The following is a 23,018-nucleotide window of genomic DNA, read 5'->3' as shown; positions in this document are numbered from 1 at the left end:
AAAGGTGACTGGAGACTGCTTAGAGACACCTTTGGGTTGTGAAAAACAAGTCTTCCTCTTATTCTGTATTTGTTAGGGGGGGAGGCTGGATGGGAGAACCAGTGATGAGTCTACAGCATGGATGGAGCACCCAGATTATCCTGAGCTCCTCAATTTGCTTTCTGAGGCTCTCTCGGGGTTAGTGCATCGGTACCATGAAGTTTTCCAACTTCACAGGGGTTTTGGGAGGGATATCCAGGTCTCCCCTGGAGGTTGGCATCCCTGCAATACCAGTGTTCCTAGTGGTGCAGGGATATTCCCCCACAGACCAGTGCAGGACCCCCCTCTCCTCTCCAGGGGAACCCAGGTGAGCTCTGAGTGGACCTCAGTGGTTCTCCAGTTCTCACCTGGAGGCTGACACCAAGCACTACTTAGGCTGCCAGCCACAGGTTTCCCCTGCAGCTCTGGCATGCAGTGTCCCTTTTCCCCAGGGGAGGTGATGGAAATGGGGGAACTGCTATCGCAGCATTTCCCATCTATTCCCATCATCTCCTGCCTGGAGGGTGGCATCTGCATGCCAGACCTGGGAGAGAGAGTCCCTTCCTGGCCTGCTCTGTTCGGAGCCAATGCAAGTCAATGGCACCATTGACTTTTATTAGAAATCCTTCTCCCGCATTTCCCAGGGGATGGAGTGGAGGGGGTGAACGTTGCACCACTGAAACCTCTTGGGGAGCTGAGGGGGGGTATTCCCTGAGTCCCCTGCAAGTTTCAAGAAGGTTGGATCAAGGGGTCCAATCCTAGGGGCTCCCAAAGAGGGTACCCCTATCTGCTCCATTGGATAGAATGGAGATTCGGAAATCTCTGGTTTTAACTAGATTCAAATTTCACCAGGGGGTTCTGCTCCCAAAGAGGGTCCCACAATTCTCTCTTTAGAGGCCCCTAGGATGGGACCCCTTGGTCCAATTTTCTTGAAACTTGCAGGGGAGTCAGGGAAGACCCTCTCTGAGCTCCCCAAGAAGTTTCAGGGGTTCAACTTACACCACCTCTCCCCCCAGCCCCCGGGAAAGGCAGGGGAAGGATTTTCGAATTGGGGGCCCCTTGTACAAGCCTAATTACGTATTACAATATTAAGTTTATTGCCTCCCAAAATTCAGGCTGGTATGTATTTTTTAAAGGTTGTTTTATGCTGTTTTATCTTGTTTTAATGATTTGTTTATTATTGCTGACTTTTATGCTGCAGCATTTATGATTTTAATATCTCTAATTTTCTGAATAAAAATAACACTTGTGAACTGATTTAAGTGGGTAGCCATGTTGGTCTGAAGTAGCACAACAAAAATTGAATCCTATGGCACTTTAAAGACCAACAAAGATTTATTCAAGGCCAAGGTAGAGTGCCTGCACACAAAAACACACGCTTTGAATAAATCTTTGATGGTCTTAAAGGTGCCATTGGACTCAATTTTACTTGTGAGCTGAGACACAGCAGCTGGAAGCAGTGTATCTGTATGTGTGTGTGTGGGGGGGGAGGGTTGCTTCTCCTTCCAGTTCCTGGAATTCTCCTCTCCCCCTCCTGTTGAAGGCAGGTTTTGCATCTACCCAAATGATATGAAGAGCCTCTTGTGGTGCAGAGTGGTAAGGCAGCAGAAATGCTGTCTTAATCTGTCTGTCCATGAGGCTGGGAGTTCGATCCCAGCAGCCAGCTCAAGGTTGACTCAGCCTTCCATCCTTCCGAGGTCAGTAAAATGAGTACCCAGCTTGCCGCTGGGGGGTAAACGGTAATGACTGGGGAAGGCACTGGCAAACCACCCCATATTGAGTCTGCCATGAAAACGCTAGAGGGCGTCACCCCAAGGGTCAGACATAACTCGGTGCTTGCACAGGGGATACCTTTACCTTTAAATGATGTGAAGGATACAGTTCTGCTTTTTTCCCCATAAATATGAATGGCAGGCATCTGTTCCACATAATATATTTCTGGTAAGGGCTTGGAGGAGGAGCACGTCTCATGGCTTTAGTGCTTAACACCTACTCAGGGTGGCTGTCCCGCCCCTGAGTGCCTCCTCCTCCAACTGGCTTGCCTGTTTGTCCAGTAGCCAGCCAATCACTTTCTGTCCCTCACCCCTGCCCGCCCCGTTCACTTCCCCTCCTTTCTGAGGCTGCAGATCCCTGCTGTGTGAGAGCTGCCCCTGAATTCCCTAACAGCTGCTTGCAGCCTTCCCAAGTCCTGAGGGGAAGGGGAGGTTGTCTGTAGAGTTATCTCCCCCCCCCACACACACACACAGCAATCTAGCACCTGTTGTATTCCTGAATGCAAGGGGCTTGGCCCCTAGTGTTAAATAATGTATTTGTTTGCCGGTTCAGCAATCACAACACCTTTGGTAATTTAGTTCTTTATTAAAACCAATGCCTGGAGAGAAGACAACTAAGAGGTGATATGATAACCATCTTCAAATCCTGTGATGGAGCTGAGTTGTTTTCTGTTGCCCCAGAGGCTCAGACCAAAACCAATGGGTTGAAATTCATTCCAAAGAATTTTTGGCTAAACATCCGGAAGAAATTCCCGACAGAGTGGTTCCTCAGAGAAACAGGCTTCCTCGGGAGGCGGTGAGTTCTCCTTCCTTGGAAGTTTTAAAGTGGAGGCTGGATAGTCATCTCACAAAGATGCTGATTTTGTGAACGTAGGTAGATTATGAGTGGGGGGGGGGGGGGCTGGAAGGGACGTGCCACTGCTTGTCTCTTGTGGCCCTTCCTTGCATACCCAGGGAATTTTCTGATCACCACTGTGGAATGGTAGGTGAATTTCCTCCTGGCTAAGCTGGATTTGGAGATTTTAGGTGGAGGGATCATTTGGGCATGATATTGGGATCACTGTGGGTGGGCAGGTAGTCGTGAGTTCCTGTATTGTGCAGGGGGTTGGACTAGATGACCTTATATATCCCTTCCAACTCTATGATTCTATGAACACTAACCAAACACTAAACAAGGAAACACATAAACCCAACGTTATTTTTTACACTTAAAGCTCCCTCACCAAACATCCTGATTGGCTCTTAATGGAGACTTCTGAACCGAAACCCCCAAATATTCTCCTCCTTCCTCTATGGATTAATAATACTTAAGCAGCACAGAGACAGGGTGGTGTGTGTCTTCCCTACTCTTTTTTTTTTAAAGTCTTCATTCTACAGCCCACCCTCCCTTTATGCAGCCATGCAGTTTGGCACATTCTCCACATTCCTGTTAGATTATCGAAGAATTTTGACTTCTCCAAATTGTTTGGGGCCAACAGCTGAAACTCCCTATGGCAGGGGTAGTCAACCTGTGGTCCTCCAGATGTCCATGGACTACAATTCCCATGAACCCCTGCCAGCAAACGCTGGCAGGGACTCATGGGAATTGTAGTCCATGGACATCTGGAGGACCACAGGTTGACCACCCCTGCCCTAGGTGACTCAAGTGGGTAGCCGTGTTGGTCTGAGGCAGCGCAACAAAACAAAACCAGAGTCCAGCGTGCTTGCCCTCGAAAGCTCATGCCTTGAATAAATCTTTGTTGGTCTTAAAGGTGCCACTGGACTCTGGTTTTGTTTTGTTGTATCCCTAGGTGACTGTCTGACTTCAGTGGGTTCTGAAGGGGCGTAACTCTTTTTGAAACTGGTCTGTGTAGCACCTGTCTAAGGATGGGAGGATCCTTGTTCTGTGTGTGTTTTGTTTTCTAAAACGCTCTGGTCGCTCTGTTCTCCCCTCCCCAACGGAATACTTTCTATGGAGAACAAAGATGGGATGTCTGAAAGCCGATATTTCCCATTTCAGAGGAAAACCCAGTCTGGCTAAAGCAAATATTTCATAGGGGGAAGAAATGACAGCTCTTGGGTCCTTCCGAAGAACAGGCAAGCACAGGGAAGCAAAACGCCACAAATTCCATCTATTTTCATTTTAGGACCGAAATCTAGCCGGCAAGAAAAGTTTCTCCCATCGACCTTGGTCATTATATTTCAATAGGTAACAATATTAGTTTTTAATGATTGTGATGCCCCCAGGGCCATTTTCTCGCTGGAAAAACACAGCTAAAAAAAAGAGAGAGAGAGTGTGTGACCAAGAAATCTAAGCGAAAGCCTCGCAAGCAAAAAGAAAAGGCTGAAGCCACCTTCCCACCCCCCTGTTTGGGCAGGGTGGGTCTGCGTTCCTTTGGCTGCCATTTCCTCCCGGGACTCAGTCTGGGGCCAGCCCGGCTGCACAGCCCCCAGGCAAGCCCACCCCAAGGGCGCTCGGGCCCTGCAAAGCGGGGCTCCCCACCTTGCCCTTCTTCCTTCGTCCCCTTCTTCCTTCCCCAGACCCCACTGGATCCCCTCCCTCCCTCCCTCCCACCTACCTCCCGGCCAGTGTCCTGGGGCCAGCCCAACTTGTCGCGCCTCGGGGACCGCGCTATGGGGCGAAGGCCGCCGTGAAAAACTCGTCCTCCTCCCCGGGAGGGCTCCTGCGCGGCCCCTAGCGCGCCCCGGGACCGGCTTGAGCCGGCAGGATCGCTCGGCCTCCCCTGGCCATCCGCCCCCTTGTCCCTTGGCGGCTCAGCCTGCGGGATCCCTCCCCGGCGCGGCCACCTGCGCAGCGGCTGGTTAGCAGGTGAAGGCGGCGGCGGCGGCGGCGGCACGGGCGGCAGCGCGCATGCCCTTCTCCTCTCCCGGGCATGCTCATTAGCAGCCGAGGCGCCCCAGCTAAGAGGCGAGCAGCGCCGGAGCCGCCAGTTTCGCCGGCGCAGGCCACCGCGAGCGGCTGGCTGGCTGGCTGGGCTTGCAGCGGCGGCGGCGGAGGAAGGAGGAGCAGCTCCCACTGCCGCTTGGGCGACGCTTCCCTCGCCTTCCCGTCCATCTCCCCCTCTCTCGTCGCCTGGAGCGGAGCCGCCGCTGTCGCGGAGGGATGCAGGCGAGGAAACGCTGCTGCCGCCGCCGCCGCCGCCTCCTCCTCGGCGATGTGGATTTATAGACGCCTGCCGCCGCGCCGCCGCGCCGGGGAGAGGCAAGACGAGGGCAGCAGCAGCAGCAGCAGCAGCAGCAGCAGCCGGCCGCGATGGCTCGCCAGCCGAGACGCGCCGGAGGGAGGCGGCGGCGCACCTGCTGAAACTTCTTCTGGCCGGCCAGGTGAGAAGAGTTGGGCGGGTCGGGTCGGGTCGGGTGGGGTGGGGGGAGATGGGCGGATATGGGGGGGGGGTCCCGGCCCTCGGAGGCCTCTGCAGGGCTGGCTGCGGGACTGAGCCCCGAGCGCATCTCCCGGCTGACTGATGTTACCGAACGGACACCTGGTCGCCTTCTGCCCCCCTGGCATCCTGCCGCCCCTCTAGGTGAGCATCTAGGGGTCATGGCTTTCCAGGTACCCCGTGCAACCTGCCAGCGCCCCCTCCCCCCCAACGTGGCACACCCAGTCAATGTGTTCGTCCGTGTAGGGCGCGTCCTTGCCCGTGTCCCTGGCCCCGAGGTGCGCCTGGACCAGTCTGCCCTGTGTGTCAGGTTGAGGCTACGGGAGCTGCAGGGTGATGTGGCCCGAGATTGGGAGTGCATGTCGGCCGTGTGAGATATGAATAATGCCTCCCATCTGGGCTGTGGCAGCAGAATCAGAATCTTGTCGCCCCTGGAAGATGAATCAGTCTGGCGGTGGCCCCAAATGAGATGGGCATCCACTGGAGCCTGAAAGGCTAGCCATTTATCCTGGCACACACTTTTTTTTGTGAGTCATGCTTCACAGCAAGCCTTCGTGAACTGCCACGGCTTTTTGTTTTCGCATGGAAGTTATCTGATCTTTGTGGATGTGCAAGAGCGCCCTGTTTTCACACACACACACACACACACACACACACACACACACACACTTGCACAACTTCTGTATCCTGATGCTTGCCCGCTAGAGGGATCACAAAGATGCCCAGAGACTCATTCTGGAAAGACACAATATTAGCCTGAGGTTTATGGGATTATTTTGTACCTGAGTTTCAAATCTGCACAATACAGTATTTAAGATGCTCGTTTCTCTCTGGGTGTAGGGATGCTGCCAAAGAGATGTAGTGCTTGTTTAGTGAGCTCTAAACCGGAGATAAACACATTTATTTTGCCTATAGGGGGTCTCCTTTGCTCACAGTTGCAGGATTGTCTGTCTGTTACTGTAACAAATGCATTTGCTGCCTTGCAAGTCTCTCTCATTTATTTTCCTCTGGTCTGGGGTACCTGCAACCCCCTGTTTTTCAGGCTCAGGTAGGTGACTTGATGAGTTGAAGGTAATAAGATTATGACGGTCTATTCACATTTCTAGATACTGTTTTTTGACTGTGTCATATTTTCCTGTTATCAGAACTGCATATGGCAACCCTCTAGGGTAGCTGGTTATTTATTCTTGCATTGCAAGTGAGGTGGTGGTGGGTGAAGGACTTGCCTGGGTACCAGTGAATGGAGATTTCAGCTGTGAATGCTCTCAGAGCTAACATTTAGTATTGCCTAAAGGGTTAATTGGTTTCCCTTTGTTACAAAAGTGTGGGAGAATCCAGAGATTGATGTAGTAGAAATGGGGAGAAAAGCAATATGTTTTTTTCTGACCCACCTTTAGAATTGTAGCGGATGGGATGGGCATGTGAATCTGTGTTTGTTGGCATGCTTTCCTGGCAACTAAGAAAGATGCATTACTTCAAGGTGTGTTTCAAGATCCAAGGCCTTTGTGGAGGTTCTAGCAAAGGTGAACGAGAGGACAGCTTCTGGGTCACTAGGTGACCCTTCTGTTTATTCTCCCTACCACCACCTGCTGCTTTCTGTATGCCTCTGTATATTTTCTTCTCATAATCTGCCGTCTGGCCATTTCTTTAAAATTTTTGCTGAGGAAGTACAGTTCATCAATGCCCATAGGTATTATTCTCTTTTTTTCCTCTACCGCCTTTCCTTCTACCTTCTTTCTGTGTAGAAACTGGCCCCTTGAACTCATTATTTGAAATGATGAAGCATTAGGGGAAAAGAGCGCATGAACATCCATGCTCTGTTGGTATTTTTTTTTCTGTAGAGAGAAAATAGGTATGCTTCAAGGTAATGGGAACAACTTCTGATTTTGACTGTAATGCTTTTTGTTCCAACGTGAATTAGAATTCAGTCACATTTCAGATACGATGTTTGCAATAGTTCAAGAGAAGTGGAAATCTGTCTTGGCTGTTGGAGCTTTTCCCTCTCGTTAATTGTCAAGATGGATGAACTGCAGTGCAAAAAAAATAAAACATTGTACTGCTGAGGTCAAATATGCCTGCTTTGTTTTGGAATGTGTTTGTAGAAACAACTCTGAACCTCCCTTTTGTGTTTGCATTCTCCACGTTATTAATTATGAGGCTTAACTGATGCTGCACACTGTCGATTTTGTGTTGGCCCTCGTAACTCCGGCATTGGCAGAAAAGGGAAACTTATGGATTCTAACTAGGAAGGAATATTAATAATGAGAGAGGGATAAATCCCTCCCCAGTTTCTCTCCCCCCCCCCCTGCTCAGGTGTTGCTCTTTTTTCTTATTGCTCAATTTGTGCTCTATAGATCAGCCAAGTGAAGGGAAAGCAAGCCCCACACTGTATTGTGCTCCGGTTCCCAAAAGGCAGGGGTGAAGTCGTGGCTGATAAGGTTGGAGATCGCCCGTGAGCAATATGCTTTTAGGATCCAAGTGCTGTATACGTTTTTTGTATGGCAATACACAGCAGACAAATAAAAAATTCTTCCTGTCTGCCTGCCATATGCGTTACCTGAATCAACTTTACTAAATCCTTCTAGACACGGTCAAATTATAGTAATTCCACCAGGAAAAGGTTCCGTAGATGAATTAATGAGGGTCTGGAATGCCCATCTGGTCCATAACTTGCTTAAAATGGGGGGAGGGTTGTCCAGTTTCCAGGTTGATATAACGGTCTGTGAGAAATGACTTTTGCATTGCTAACGTCCCCATTTACCTTTCCCTGGGAGATGGAAATCCTTGTTAATGTTATCCGTACTTCACTCTAAAGTGCTCAGCCTTGGAGCCTTAGCCTGTCATGCAAAAGCAGAGTGCTGTCCACTTTAGCATTTCCTGGATTAGGAAAATGCTTGAGATCTGTCGCTTTGGGGCATGTAATATTGAGTTCATCTGCAAATAGGTAGAGCATTTGTAGTAGCCAAGAGGTACCCTTGTGGCACTGTAGATCCATCACTCCACGTCAGGTGCCCAGAGAGAGACGGTGACCTCAGCGTGCTATAGTCCTTTGGCAGTAGCCGCTATCGGCTTCTTTTCTGGCCTCTGTTGGTAGCAGATGTACATTTTTGCTTCTTCCCTTCATGGGAGGGTGAGCTTTCTCCAAGTTCTTCAACCTCAAACCAGTTCTAGCAAGCTCCTCCCCCCTGAAAAATCCACATCCATGTTCTTTGGCTGTCTGTTCCACCACCACCCACTTAGATCATCGGTCGCTTGGATTATCTACGGATCATCACCTGTCTACCACCCGTCTGTGCTTGTTCCCCCCCCCCCTCAGTTATTGGAAGCAGGACATTTCTGGTGTCACATTTCTACATTGTGATCTATAGAAAATTATATACTTCCTGGGTGAAACTGTCCTATTTACAGAATTGCCCACTTCCAGGTGGGGCTTGGAGATCTACCGGAATTACAACTGATCTCCAGTCTGCGGAGATTATTTCCCCTGGAGAAAAATGTCAGCTTCAGAGGGTAGACTCTTTGGCATTATACCCTGCTGAGGCCTTTCTCCTTCACAAGCCCTGCCCTCCCCTTGCTCCACCTGCAAATGTCCAGTAATTTCCCAGAACCAGAGCTGGCAATGCCATCTACTTCATTATTAAATCCCCTCCCCCCCCCCCACAAGCCTTTATATGGGGTTTTTCCTCCCCTGCATTATTAACTTTCTTAGCGGATCTGCTTCTTGCTAATCCACCGTTCATGGTCTGTTTCTATTGCAGTGCAGTGAGTAATTAGCGGCATATATTGCTTAGATATGCAGATGAGAAAAAGGATTTGTGGTGGGTATCCCCCCCTCCCCTTTGTAGTTGTATAATGGCGGATACAGTTGGCTACAGAGCCTTCTAGCTCATCTGGAAAGAAAAATCTATTTTGAGTATGGATTTTAATTGAGGAGAAATGACTGACTGTCCTTCTGAAGTAGATTATGAGGGCAAAATGTTTTGAGGGTTATTAATATTCTTTTTGCCAGTAAGGAGTTATGTAATGAAGCGAATTCACAATATCTGACAACACATCTGCAATCTGTGGCTTTCAGGTCACTGCTGCAGAAGAGGCATCTATGCTCCCGTTGCATGTACCCTTTACCATGCAATCCGGGAGGGAGGTGGCACCTAAAATGCTGCCACTGTTGCATGCCATGTTTGTCTCCTGTTATTTAAGTATATACCTGTGTAAATACCGGGTAGTAGATAACCTGGGTGTAGTTTGCATGGGGCTTTTTACCCAATCCCAGTTCGAATAAATCTGTCCTCTCTACACTGAATTCGGTTTCCATTTTGATTTTGGACACTTTAGATTTTCCCTCTGCAACATGCATGATTGATTCGTGGTAACCCTACCTTTCCCCCACAATATCCAGAAGTGGATATAAGCCTCGATATTCGAAAAATTGCCATCAGTCAGTGTGCAGATTTTTGCTTTTTGCGAATTAACTCCCTTCTCCGTGCCTCGTAGCAAAGTAGTCTTCCCTGATTGGCCAGGACGTTAGTTCAAAGACGTCCTGGTTCCTGGTTGCAAGGCTTGTCATAAAGTGACTGTGCCCCAGAAGCCATAACTTCTCTCAGCAAAGATTTGCCTCTTGGATTTATTCCCCCCTCCTCTGCTGTCTCCAATCCCACCCCCTTTCAAGAAAAGAAAGAAAGAGACTCCTGCTGACCTTGGCTCCCCTCCTCACTCTGAGCTTCCCGAATCAAGTGCAGAGCACTTTCTGTTTCAATTGTGGGAGGGGGATAGAGGAAGACCCAAGTTCAAATCCATCTGAATTTAGCAGGATCCACAATGGAAAAAACAAATTAAGTGCAGAATCAGCCCTGGTCAGGTATCAGTGTGCAGTTTAATACCTTTTAGGTTCCTCTAAGGATCTCAGGGTAGCTTACTTGTCTCTACCCTCCTCTGTTATGTCCTGGCAATAATAAGGTTAGTTAGGCTAAAAGGAAGTACTGGGCCAAGTCCAACTGCTGAATGTCAAAGCTGAGCAAGGTCTGGAACCCAGATCTTGGGGGTCCTGGTTCCATACTCCAAGCACTGCATCTTTTTCGACTCCAGCCACTACACCACACCTACCCATTAGTATTATGACCTTGCTTGCTTTTCTTTCCCCCTCCCCGGTAGTTAGCACAGAATGAAAAATGCGTTCTGTAATGATGAATTTCCACCATGCACAATTACTGAGTTTCTGCAAGGATCTAGATGCACCTGTGTAACGTCACAACTTGTGAAATTAGAAATGACACTTTTGCAAGATTTTTATCACCTCTGCCTTTTCTAGTAAAGTAAAAGGCTGGGTTGTAAGGTAGTGGCTCTGGACCTTTGGAGCCAATGGTGCTATTGCTCGTGAGTTTCCATGGATCTGCCTTTCTAAATAAATCTGCTTGAAAATTAGTTGCCCTGCCTTGCTTTCCTGGGACGTCTACCGCCCCTCCCTCAAGTCTGTTAGAGAGAAACATGCCTGTTCCTTATTCTGGTATGTAAGTAATAAGCATGCTCATGTCTTTGTACTAACTCAAACCTTCATGCCGCTTCCTAATTCTTTCTCATCCAAACTGAATGTCTGTGCTTGCAACGTTCAAGGTATTTCTCTCATAGGTAGGCAAAGTTTCTTCAGATGCACTATTCAAGTAAAGGTAAAGATATCCCCTGTGCAAGCACCGGGTCATGTCTGACCCTTGGGGTGATGCCCTCTAGCGTTTTCATGGCAGACTCAATACGGGGTGGTTTGCCAGTGCCTTCCCCAGTCATTAATGTTTACCCCCCAGCAAGCTGGGTACTCATTTTACTGATCTCGGAAGGATGGAAGGCTGAGTCAACCTTGAGCCGGCTGCAGGGATCGAACTCCCAGCCTTATGGGCAGAGCTTCAGACTGCATGTCTGCTGCCTTATCACTCTGCGCCACAAGAGGTTCTGCACTATTCAAGACCCCCTACTTAAGTAGTGAAATTGGTGAGGTAGAATCATAGAACGATAGAATCATAGAGTTGAAAGGGACCTCATAGGTCATCTAGTTCAACCCCCTGCACTATGCAGAACACTCACAACCCCATCGCTCAACCACTGTAATCTGCCACACCCTTGAACCTTCACAGAATCAACCTCTCCATCAGATGGCTATCCAGCCTCTGTGTAAAAATCTCCAAAGATGGAGAACCCACCACCTCCTGAGGAAGCCTGTTCCACTGAGAAACCGCTCTGACTGTCAGGAACTTCTTCCGGATGTTTAGATGGAATTTCTTTTGCATTAATTTCATCCTATTTGTTCTGGTCTGTCCGGGGCAAGAGAGAACAATTCTGCTCCATCCTCTATATGGCAGCCTTTTCAATACTTGAAAATGGTTATCAAATCCTCTCTCAGTCGTGTCCTCTCCAGGCTAAAGGTGTACATGTGTGTATGTTAGGGCACCCTTTCTCAATTTTTTTTTATCGTTGAAAAATCCCTTGAAACATGATTTGGGCTTCAACAGACCCCATAAGTGTCCCAGTTGTGCAGAATATGGTTGGGACGTATAACTGTGTACACATCCCCCTGGGGCGCCTCCCCTTCCCACCCCCTCCATGTCTCCCATTTTTGGAGGGAGGGGCGGGTTGACATGAACATATATAGTCATATATAGTCATAACACCTAATAAATATTCAACTATATATATATACATACATACACACACACACACACACACACACACACACACACAAACACACACTAGTAAATGCATTAAGCCTGCAGCGGGCGCTAGTGGGTCCTTGGAGGCGGCGGGGCCGGTGCGGGTGTGGGGCGGTGCGGCTCTTCCGGGGCGCGGGAGTCTGTGAGGGCGATGGGGCCGTGGTACAGTGCAGCGCGGCTTGGGCAGGCTGCATAGAGTTGGGGAGCGGGCGGGTCGGGGAGCGGAGAGTGTGTTCGGCCATGGGGCGGCGTGTCGCGGCTCGGCGGGCCCCCGCGGCGTGCTGCTGCGGGCGAGGAGGAAGGGGGGCGGGGCGGGGCGGGGCGGGAGGTGCTTTGCGCCTCCGATTAGGCAGCCCTGCATGAAGGGCCCAATTGCAGCGCGGCTCACAATTGGGCCCTTGGCAGCGGAGTGACAATCGGAGGGCCCAATCGGCAGGTCCTTCTGAAGTATATTATGAGGGCAAAATGTTTTGAGGGTTATTAATATTCTTTTTGCCAGTAAGGAGTTATGTAATGAAGCGAATTCACAATATCTGACAACACATCTGCAATCTGGCTTTCAGGTCACTGCTGCAGAAGAGGCCTAGGGGCACCCTTCCCCATCACGGACAGGGCCCACCTTAGGTGCCCTTAACGGATTATATTATCCGCTCCGCCAGGTTAAAGATACACACACACACACACACACAATTAATTAACTCCCATCCATTTGGGAAACCCCTCCAGGGATTTCACAAAACCCTGACTGAGAAATCCTGGGTTAGGGTGCCAGACTCCAAAGTTCAGGAAAGCCCATTTTTAAACCTTCCCTCTGCCTTAAACCTTGTCAGGTGGCTCTCAGCTTGATGTGTTTCAAAGTGGTTGGAAGGGAGACATCATACACTGTCCCTGAACTTCCGGAATGGAAAGCAAGGTAAAAATGTACACCATAAATAAATTGCATCAGACTTGGATTTGAATTAAAGCACTAAAATCTGTGCAGAATGCAAACTTTGTTTGTGCCTATGTACATTAAGATAACATTAAATGTAATAAATGGTCGCAATTAATATATATTATTATAAGTTGTCCAGATCAAAATCAAGCTGGAAGCGAAAACAACTAGACTGCTTTTTTCATAATACATCCAGTGAGGTTATTGTCACCTTAGAACAGGTTGGTACACATAAAACGCTTGCATATACAAAACAATACCACATATGGGAAGGGAACATGTCTAGTTTATATGTGACGTGTGCTGGGTTGGGAACAAATGTGCAGTGACAGCTCCCTGGAGAAATCTGTATTGGCACTGGCCAAGAGCAGACGTGTTCTAGCTGGTCTCCACTGCACATGCTAACAAACACCACTCAATGACTAGCCTGCCACTTTATGCACCATAGCTTTTCACCCCCTGTCAAGTTGTACTTGAGTTATGGCAACCCCTGAAGGTGTTTTCAAGGCAAGACACATTCAGAGGCGGCATGCTGTTGCCTAAATTGCAACCATGAATATCCTTGGTGGTCTCCTATCTAAGTACTCACCTGGGCTGATTTTACACTTACTTTGTTTTGTCCATTGTGGATTCTGCTGAATTTGAACTCAGGTATTCTTCCATTCCTCCCCCCCGAATTGAAACAAAGTGTTTTGCACTTGATTGGGGAAGCTCAGAGTGGGGAGGGGAGCCAAGCTCAGTTGGAGCCTTTTTCTTTCTTTTCTTGAATTGGGGTTTGGGGGGAGTGAGAGTATTGGAGACAACAGAGAAGGGGGGGGATAAATCCAAGAGACAAATCTCCGCTGAGAGAAGTTAGGGCTTCTGGAGTACAGTCACTTTAAGACAAGCATTGCAACTGGGAATCTGGAAGTCTTTGAACTGCCGCACTGGCCAATGGGGGAATACTGCTTTGCTATGAGGCACTGAGAAGGAAATTAACTTGCAAGAAGCAGAAATCTGCACACTATGAGGCACTGAGAAGGAAATTAACTTGCAAGAAGCAGAAATCTGCACACTATGAGGCACTGAGAAGGAAATTAACTTGCAAGAAGCAGAAATCTGCACACTTACTAATGGCAATTTTTCAAATATCGAGGGTTATATCCACTCCAGGATATCATGGGGAAAAGGTAGGGTCACCACAAATCAATCATGCATGTTGCAAAGGGAAAATTTAAAGCACCCCAAATCAAAATGGAAATCGAATTCAGTATAGGTGGGAGGGATTTATTCAATCTGTGAATGAGTAAAAAGCCCCGTGCAGACTACACCCAGGACTGACGCTGCTTAGTTTCTGAGATCCAGGTCATCTTCATCAGGACAGCTACTGAGGCATACCTTGCTACTTGCTTGTTTGCAACCTATAATAAATATTCTCCCTAAATATATTTTAGGGCCAAACTAGGTTCTTGAAGACTCAGTTCTGAAACCACATTTAGGCATGGGAGCGTGTTGGGTTACCTGTCTTAGGCTAATATACCTCACAGGGGTCTTGTGGGGATAAGATGGAACAGAGGTCCTTATGGGGGAGGAAGGTGGGTAAATAAAGTATGTGAATAAACAACTAATCCCTTTCTGGGAGACATCTATTTATTATTTATTTAAGTTACAGCCACTTGCAGAGTACATTAACAGGAAATGGAGACCAGATTCTCTTGTTTCAGTTGAAGTGGCCAGCTCCAGGCTGGAAAATTTGTGGAGCTCTTGGTGGTGTATCCTTGAAAGGACAGGGTTTGGGGATGAGAGATACCTCAGCATCCATCAAATTAGCCACTTTCTCTCGGGAAACCATTCTCTGTTATCTGGAGATAACAGATCAGCTTAGGGCTGATCCTGCATTGAGCAGGGGGTTGGACTAGATGGCCTGTATGGCCCCTTCCAACTCTATGATTCTATGAGATGTTATATTTTATCTGGTGGGGAGGGATCTTAAGGAGCTACTTGGATGTTGGCTAAAAGTTTGATGTAATGGTTAGGAGTGTGGACTTCTAATCTGGCATGCTGGGTTCGATTCTGCACTCCCCCACATGCAGCCAGCTGGGTGATTTTGGGCTCGCCACAGCACTGATAAAACTGTTCTGACCAGGCAGGAATATCAGGGCTCTCTCAGCCTCACCCACCTCACAGGGTGTCTGTTGTGGGGAGAGGAAAGGGAAGGCGACTGTAAGCCGCTTTGAGCCTCCTTTGGGTAGAGAAAAGCGGCATATAAGTACCAACTGTTGTTCTTCTTCTTCATCATCTTCTTCGTCTTCTCCTCCTCCTCCTGGATAAGAAGCCATCATAATACCACTTTTTAATAGGAACGCTTGAGTAAAAACTGCATCCTTTAGATCAGCGGTCCACAACCTTTTTCAGGTTGCAGACTGCTGCCAAGGTGTGGGGGCAGGGGGCCTGTCGCACATGCGTGGCAATTTACCTCCCCCCCCCCCCCGCCCGCACCAAGAAGCTTGCCAGGCCGCAAGCTAATCAGCCACTTTGGCACCGGGTCGTGGACTGGGGGTTGGGGACCACTGCTTTAGATAACACATACACACCCCCAGGTATCACATATGTAAAGTTTAGGTTCAGGGCACAAACTTTTAATGCCTTATAATAGGACTGTAATTTTGGAAAAATAGTATCAGTCTTTCCGTCTGTTGCTTTATTTCTTGTTACCATGTCAACAGTGAGTGGAATGAAGAGAAATAGATTTTAAAATTTTGAAAAAATAGGGTAAAGATTTTAAGGCATCCCTGTTTCTTTCTGTCGGGCCCTGTTACCATGGGAACTGGTTCAGAAAGGCAGTGGGTAGTCAGCCATTGAGTGAGAAGTGTTACCCGTAACTCTTAGATGCTGAATGCCTATTGAGGGAGATTACGAGCCCAACAAAAAGATTAGTTTTTGGAATAAAACTGGATTTTTAAAAAAAGGCTGCTTTAACTGATCAGGTAAGCTATATTCAGTATTACGAAAACCCAATATTTTTGACAATCTGTGTGCAAAACTCAACAAATCCACATTTATTACTATACTAGGGGCAAAGCAAAGCCCATTGTATCCAAGAATACAACAGACGCTGGAGCTTCGCTGTAGGAAGAGGAAGGAGCTGTCCAGTCTGAACCATGTGTGGACGTTATGGTGGCAAATGAGGGCATGGGTGTGGAGATATGGGTGTCAAGAACCTGTGGTGTGGAATGTTCGTTGAGTGTGGGAGAGGACTGACCGTTGGGAATTGTGGCATAGTGGTTACAGATGAGCTTTCTAGAGCCATGTCCTCAGATATGTGAAGGGAAAATCAGACTGGAGACTCTTCTTAGGGGAAGATTACATGGCAGCCAATTCCCCCCAGTTCTGCGTCCTTTCCCTTCTTGTGTGAATTAGGCCACATTCACTGAAATGCCCCTCTGCCCTAATACACATAGGGTAGTCACAGTACACAGGTGTCCACCCTGTTCCTTCTTCTCCATTTTTTCACTGTTGACAAAAAGTTATGTGCCCACATGGTTCTTTCATGGGTGCTCCTTAGAAGAAGAACGGATTTTTGTACCCTGTTGTTTACCAACCAAAGGAGTTTACAAACACCTTTTCCATTCGTCTCCCCACAATATTCAACCTGTGAGGGATGTGTGGCTGTGAGAGTTCTGAGAGAACTGGGAATGGGCTTCAGTGACCCAGCAGGTCTCAGGTGTCTTTAAGCATTTTCCAATCTTCTTCCCTTCCTCTCCCCATAGCAGACTCCCCATGAGGGAGGTGGGGTAGAAAGCCTCACATGGAAGCTGGCAAACCTAAGAGGAAGACTGTGCACAGCAGTCTTGACCTTAGTAAGGTTTTTTTTTATTAGCCAGACCAAGGTTGAAAAAAATTATTTCTGTTCCCATGACTCTCCAGCCCTTTACTTGTTCACTATTTATAGTTTCAGACTGTAAATATTTATTTAGATCTTTTGCTAAGAAGCAGTGCCTATCCTAAGGGCCTTTTCCTTATGGATGCTAACAGTATCTCAGGAACAGAGGCCATGGCTCATTGGTAGGACTTCTGCTTAGCATGCCAAAGGTCTCAAGTGTAGTTCCCGGTACAATCCCCGGCAGGGGTAGTCAACCTGTGGTCCTCCAGATGTCCATGGACTACAATTCCCATGTGCCCCTGCCAGCATTCGCTGGCAGGGGCTCATGGGAATTATAGTCCATGGACATCTGGAGGACCACAGGTTGACTACCCCTGATCCCCGGCATCTCCTGCTAAGGGGCTTGGGGAGTAGGTGATGAGAGAGACCTCTACTGGAGACCTGAAGAGTTGCTACTAATCCAAGTAGATGATACCGACTTTGATACACGAATGGTGGAATGCAGGCATGAACTTAAGGCTGCTGTGTTTCCCACTTGATTTGGGGGCCCACAGCCCTCCTAAGTTCTTCCAGATTGTTGTGGCCAAGCTACTGAAATGGAAAATGGTTATTTTCAGCCAATATATTTTGCAATAGCTGCAGCATTGGCCAGAATCAGCCACTGAAATTGCAGCAGAGGATTGCAACAAACAAAATGGACAGGGCTTTATATATTGAAAATAGTTGTATATGTCATGTGTCTGGGATTCCTGGGTGATTATTTATGGCAATTAACCTCTTCCACGTGGTTGAGAAGAAAGAAGTGGCAGTTGGGTGATGCTGCTGTTTCCCCATTAAGTAATTACTAGATAAGTAATTTTGATACGAAAGCTGACTCTCTTTCTTTCCCAATTTAGGGTATACCTCTCAGTGCTTCAGTAAAATTTCATAAAGCCACCAGATAGTTTAAATAGTTTGGAGGAACCTGGGGAGATTCATCAGGAGAGCTTTAAACTGAAGCCACAAGGGGAAGGAGACGTTCAACATAGGGAGTATAAGGAAGGAGACCGATTGGGGATAGCCCAATCAGGAAGGCCAGCTCATAGGGAACCAAAAGTAAAAGGATTCAAATGCCTTTATACTAATGCCTGAAGCATGGGCAATAAGAAGGAAGAGCTGGAATTTCTCATGCTGATGGAAAGGTATGATCTAGTAGGCATCACAGAAACTTGGTGGAATGATTCTCATGACTGGAATGTAATAGTGGATGGATATGAACTGTTCAGAAAAAACAGAATAAATTGAAGAGGTGGAGGAGTGGCACTGTAAGTGAGGAAAGGGCTTACCTGTCAGGAAATTATAGTGAAGGAGAGCATATATACAGTGGAAAGCATCTGGGTGAAATAAGCGAGGGGAAAACAAACAGTGTGCTGGTTGGTGTCTGCTACCGACCGCCTGACCAACGAGAGGATGTGGATGCTGCACTTTGTGAACAGATTGGGAAAATAGCGGCAGGACCTTGTCATCATGGGTGACTTCAATTTTCCAGATGTGTGCTGGGAAACAAACTCTGCAAAGCATTCTCAGTCATGCAACTTTCTGACCTGCCTGACTGACAATTTTATTTATCAAATGGTAGATGAACCAACGTGCCTCTTGGGGTGCAGAGTGGTAAGCGGCAGAAATGCTGTCTGAAGCTGTCTGCCCATGAGGTAGGGAGTTAGATCCCAGCAGCCGGCTCAAGGTTGACTCAGCCTTTCATCCTTCCGAGGTCGGTAAATGAGTACCCAGCTTGCTGGGGGGCAAACAGTAATGACTGGGGAAGGCACTAGCAAACCACCCCATATTGAGTCTGCCATGAAAACGCTGGAGGGCATCACCCCAAGGGTCAGACATTACCCGGTGCTTGCACAGGGGATACCTTTACCTTATACCTTTAGATGAACCCACAAGAGGTTCAGCCATACTGGGCTTAATACTGACCAACAGGCAAGAGTTGGTGGATGAGGTGAAGGAGGTGGGAACCCTAGGGGGAAGTGACCATGTCCTCATAGAATTCCTTTTGAGATGGGATGGGGCAAGGAAGCTTGTAGCCAGACGCAGATGTTGGATTTTTGTAGGACAAACTTTAATAAACTCAGAGACATGATGAGTGTCATACCATGGACGAGAATGCTGGAAGGGAAGGGAGCATGTGAAGGGTGGGCGCTACTCAAACAAGAGCTATTGCATGCTCAATCAATGACTATCCCAGAAAGACGAAAACACTGCAGGAGCTCTAAGAACCCTATTTGGATGAACAGAGAACTTCAAGAGGAACTAAGAAAGAAAAGGGAAATTTTCACACCCAGGAAAATATTTACTGTTTCCCAATGCTTGTGTGGTGGAAGCATGTTGAAAACTGAACATCAGCTAAAGGTAGTGAGGTGTTAAAAATCCTCTTTAGACTGTATTAAACCAGGGCAACTGACTACAAGCCCTGTGATTGGCTAGCTACAGCTGAGTGGGCATAGTAATACTTGCTGTGGTCTGGAGAAAAGACATTTCAGGCAGTTCAGTTTGAACTGGTTCAGAGGTCTGGTTCAAAACCTCAGCTGGAAAACTCCTCTGAAGCAAAACTCTAGTTAGAGTACTGGGTTTTTGATGTGAGAGGTAATCCACACAGTATGTGCAAACAGGGAAGTCATTTGACAGAGAGAGAGAGACAGAGAGGAGTTAGCTCCCAAATTAAGGCAAAGTGTGAGATGGTGGAATTCTGCCTAGTTGAAAAGGGAAATCAGGGGTGTGTTTCCCAAGGTGTGTGAGGTTAATGCAGGAAGGGAGAGAATTGTGTCCTAGACTCAGTGTGCCTACTTTCTAAGAATCGAGGGTGGTTCAGTGGAAGTCACCAAGATCAAAGCAAAACAAACATTTGGGGACAAATGCAGCAGAAACCTCTCAGTTGAAAGCGGATATTAATATCAATAAGACCTAGATGCTGTAAAACAACTGATTTTGTAAAACGAAAAGTGATCCCTCCTTTCTCATAGGCCTTTCCTCATTGCAAATACAATATTTACATACATACATTTATTTTTGTCACTCAACGACCAGTACAAAATACAAAACAGTAAAACAGTATATAAGATTGATTAAAAGTTCCAAAATACTTCATGTATTCAATAAATCTGTCCTAACCCTTATGCATATTTAGCCAGGCACTTCTACATTTAATTGCTAATCTTGCATATTTGGCAATAATATAGGATAAATTCTTATTTTTATCCGAAAGGAGTTCCTTTAATTTGCCTTGTCTTGAAGTAGCCCTCAAGTCAGTAAGGATGGAAAACATTAATTCCTGACAATTGATTATAAATACAGCAATCAAAAATCACATGTTCGGTGTTCTCAGTGTTAACGTCCTGGCATAAGCAAGTTTGTTTCTGGGGTGGAAGCTTATTATATTTTCCCAACCCATGCTGAAGGGAGAGCATTCTAGCGCAATAATGTAAATGCCTTTCTAAATTCAGAATTATCAATATTAGAAAGAGATAATCTATTTAGAAGAGAGGTGTCATACAGTGGATTATTGATTCTATTCAAATCATGGTGTCTTTCCACATCCTGTATTCTTTGCTTTATCAATTCTTTGGCACGGTCAAAACCCAAAGAGAGCAGAAATTGTTGGGATAGATCATAAAATCCTAACTTCCTGTTAAGGGCCTGTACCCATGGAGCAGTAAATGTGTCAAATAATATTAGGTAGGATAGACCCCTGGGAAAGAAGATCAGTGTCAAAGGCAGACAATCAGCCTTAGCCAATACAATATTGCAACTGACCATAAGCTTGCCTCGATCAGGGTCAAACCTGACTCCACACGCAGTGCAGCATTAGAGACAATTGTGGGGAGCTGCAAAAGATTTCTCAGAAATTTGGTTTAGATTCTCTCTAGGTGAATTGTATTGGCAGTGATTGTCAGTGGAGCTCCCTATAACATTTGCACCAGGGGTTAAGTTTTGAATATTTTAAGAGCTGTTGGGACATTCCTACCACCTTGAGATCCAGTTTGGTGTAGTGGTTAGGAGTGCGGACTTCTAATCAGGCAAGCCAGGTTCGATTCTGCACTCCCCCACATGCAGCCAGCTGGGTGAACTTGGGCTCGCCACGGCACTGATAAAACTGTTCTGACTGAGCAGTGATATCAGGGCTCTCTCAGCCTCCCTTACCTCACAGGGTGTCTGTTGTGGGGAGAGGAATGGGAAGGCGACTGTAAGCCGCTTTGAGCCTCCTTCGGGTAGAGAAAAGCGGCATATAAGAACCAACTCTTCTTCTTCTTCTTCTTTGTTCCAATAGAATTTTAGTATAGCACCTGCACTTTTTTTGCAGAGCAATATGGGCTACATGAGAGTTCAAAGATCCTGAAGCTTGAAATATGACACCAAGATATTTATATAACTTAACTTGTTCATTACAAGTAGCATTTAGGTGCCACAAGTGTTTCTTAAATTTCTTTGAAAAGACAACTATTTTTGTCTTGGAATGATTTACTTCAAGGCAGTTTTCATTACAGTAATCCATGAGGGCTCTGAGTGCCCGTTTTAGTCCAAGAGGGGTCCTTGATAAAAGGACAACATCATCTGCGTACAATAATAAAGACAAGTGTCTATTAGCCAATTTGGGCGGATGGAAGCCCAAACTCCATAAATGGGTAACAACATTAGTATAAATGCTAAATAGTTGTGGAGCTAATATACAGCCATGTTTGGGTTCACCATTCTTATGGGATCTGTTAAATGTCCCTGAGGGTTACATATAACCCTTATTGTTGTTTGTTTGTGCAAAGCCTGAATCAAAAAGATAAGTCACTTGTCTATGTTGGGTTTCTCTAATTTCCCCCACAATTTTGTTCTTGACACTGAATCGAAAGTCGATTTAGAATCTACAAAAGCAGCATACAAGGATATAGTGGAACGGGAGGAATATTTTGCTATTAGATGATCCAAAATCAAGCATTGATCTATGGTGGATCTTCTTTCTCTGAACCCTCCTTGTTCTTCAGTTAGATAATTATTTTGATCTAACCAATCCCTTAATTTCCACTGCAAATGTTTTGCATATAATTTACTTATTGTGCTTAATAAGCTTATGGGTCAATAATTGGATGGGTCATCCTTGTTGCCCTTTTTTGTATATAGGGGCAGCAATAGCTGTTTCCCAGCCTTTAGGAATCCTACCAGTTTTATCCACGTTAGTGAATAACTTTGTCAGTACTGGGACCCACCAATCAGTATTGTTCTTAATTAAATCAGACGAGACTAAATCTGGGCCTGGGGCTTTCCCCTGAACTTAGAGTCCTAATTAGATTTTTTTTACCTCAGATGGGTTGACAGGTGACCAAATCGGCAAGTTGGTTATATTGTCCTCACTGTCCAAAACCAAATCTTCAATGTTTATAGATGCATAAAGGAGATTAAAATGTTTTCCCATATTACTGGAGGGATGGTTGAATAGGAGTGAAATCTTTTTGTACAGCCAGAAACCAACCTCCAAAACTGGGAGAAAAGTTGCTTGCCTAAGCTGATTCTAAGCCTTAAACATATCCTCCTTTTTTCTTTTCTTTTTTTACAAAGAATGGCCGATTTATATTGTTGCTTTTTTGCTTTCAAGTCTAACAATGCTTGTGTATTTGGGTTACTTCTGTAGTTGGTATATTGAGCCCTAAGAGCATGCTTCTCAACTCTATAGTCTGTGTCTCTACAGTATTCTATGTTGAGAATTAGTTGCACTTTCTAGGACGTCTTGAATTTGTTTAAGCAGCAACACATATCCTTTGTAACACAAAGCAGACAAAAATGTCTTAAGTTTGTTTTGCATATCACTCCTTTTATACATTTCAGCCAAACGAGAATCCTGTTTAGCATTTCAAGCAGGCCTTTTATGGGTTACAACCTCAGAAGTTGGTACTATGTATTTATCAATCACACATGGATATATACAATGAAAACTACATTTTAGGATTATTGGTAAACTAGGGGCAAAGCCCGTTGTATCCAAGAATACAACGGGCGCTAGAGCTTGGCAGTGGGAAGAGAAGGGGAGGAGTTGTCCACTCTGTAAGGGCATGTGTTGAATGTGTGTGTTGTGTGGGAGGTTGTGGTGGCGTGGTGGCAAATGAGGGCATGGGTGTGGAGATATGGGTGGCAAAAACCTGTGGTGTGGAATGTTCGTTGATTGTGGGAGAGGACTGACCTTTGGGAATTGTGGCATAGTGGTTACAGATAAGCTTTCCAGAGCCATGCCCTCAGATATGTGAAGGGGAAATCAGACTGGAGACTCTTCTTAGGGGAAGATTACATGGCAACCAATCCCTCCCAGTTCTGCGTCATTTCCCTTCTTGT

The 23,018-nt window shown here is 46.6% G+C and overlaps 1 protein-coding gene across 8 annotated transcripts in view; it reads left to right on the top strand.

Annotated features, from left to right (window-relative positions):
• The first annotated feature begins 4,909 nt into the window (after positions 1-4,909).
• Positions 4,910-23,018, top strand: part of TENM1 (teneurin transmembrane protein 1) — a 534,679-nt gene continuing 516,570 nt past the window's right edge. For all 8 annotated transcript variants that reach the window (XM_077309379.1, XM_077309378.1, XM_077309377.1 and 5 more), the window contains exon 1: positions 4,910-5,114. The gene's annotated coding sequence lies outside the window, so the exon portion shown is untranslated. The remainder of the gene's footprint in view (positions 5,115-23,018) is intronic.

The sequence above is a fragment of the Paroedura picta genome, chromosome 13 (genome assembly GCF_049243985.1).
Source record: "Paroedura picta isolate Pp20150507F chromosome 13, Ppicta_v3.0, whole genome shotgun sequence".
NCBI lineage: Eukaryota > Metazoa > Chordata > Lepidosauria > Squamata > Gekkonidae > Paroedura > Paroedura picta.
Note: the sequence above shows the minus strand (reverse complement) of the source record. Positions and strands in the feature narration are given on the sequence as shown.